The sequence below is a fragment of the Tupaia chinensis genome, unplaced genomic scaffold (genome assembly GCF_000334495.1).
Source record: "Tupaia chinensis unplaced genomic scaffold, TupChi_1.0 Scaffold000405_1, whole genome shotgun sequence".
NCBI classification, from domain to species: domain Eukaryota; kingdom Metazoa; phylum Chordata; class Mammalia; order Scandentia; family Tupaiidae; genus Tupaia; species Tupaia belangeri.
In genome coordinates this window covers 863,616-864,913 of record NW_006159907.1, presented here as the reverse complement: position 1 = coordinate 864,913, position 1,298 = coordinate 863,616, and positions in this window count along the sequence as shown.

The window sequence follows — 1,298 nt, the reverse complement described above, 5'->3', positions numbered from 1 at the left end:
CACTGTGGATGATACTATCAAGATGTCACTGCCAATACTAGGAATAATTGTAAGTTACCTGCAAGATAATTTTAGTCAAAATCTTCAATTTTGGTATTTGGTATCCATAGATAGATAGATGATAAATAGATATAGATAGATATCCATGTGTATATATGTTTATGTATATGCACACATATCTGTATGTACAAATGTATATGTATATATGTAATAAAGCACATACCTTCACAAAAGTTGCAAAAAGATTGTAAGTAGATAAATGATAAAGGACATATATTATTCCCAACCCCAAATAACTTAGACATTTTTTATGAGAAGTCCACTTTCAAAGTTGCATAGATGCCTTGGACATTTTCTTTATTTTTCATTTTGTTGGGGGGATCAACCCTTGGATAGTTGTCTCCAATCTTGAGCTCTGCTTGTGGGGAAGGCAATGCCTTGGACAACCTTGAGTACCCTTGGCAGGGTGGGGAGAGAAACTTAAGAGGTCAAACCTGGTCTGGTTGGTCCAGTGGGAGGGGACATGACTTACAGGTCAATTCCTTGGGATCAGAGAAAGATTTCCACTTGAAATGAGGCAGAAAGGAGAGTTGCTTTACTGCAGATGGCTGACTCACTCAGCAATAACTGAAGAACTCAGATACTGCAAATTATCACCTGGCTGCTATCTTAGGACTACCTTAATCAATCCACCCTAAATCCTTTAAAAGTTCCTAGATCTTTCAAGCCTCATGCAATTCTCCCATCTGACCTGTTTTCTCCTTTTGGAAAATGAATAATAAACCATTTCTATCTACATACTCTGAGTCTGTGAATTCTTTCACAGCTAGCAACACAGAGAACCATAACAAATGGGAGGAGTTCTAGAGTCCTAGAGCACAGTAGTGTATAGAATACTGATACTGAATTGTCGAAATAGCTAAAAGAGAGGGTTTAAATTGGCACAACACAAAGTGATAACAAATTATTAAAATGGTGGATTTATTTATAGCCTTGATTTTATCATTATACTTGTATCCATGTATTGACAAATAACATTGAACACCATTAATATGTACAACTATGAATTATGTCCATTAAAATAATAATAACTGTAAAAATAAAATGATTTCTCCTTTAGCTTTTCTGGCTTCACCATCACATTCTAGGTGAGAACAAAGTGAAGTCAAATGGTATTTTCAACATTCTGCCTTTTAATTTCATAGGTAGATCCACTGGTTCATTAGGAAGCCTTTCTATCTTTTACATTAATACAAGCAATAGTTTTGCTGACTTTTCTGCATTTAACTGAAGTCTCT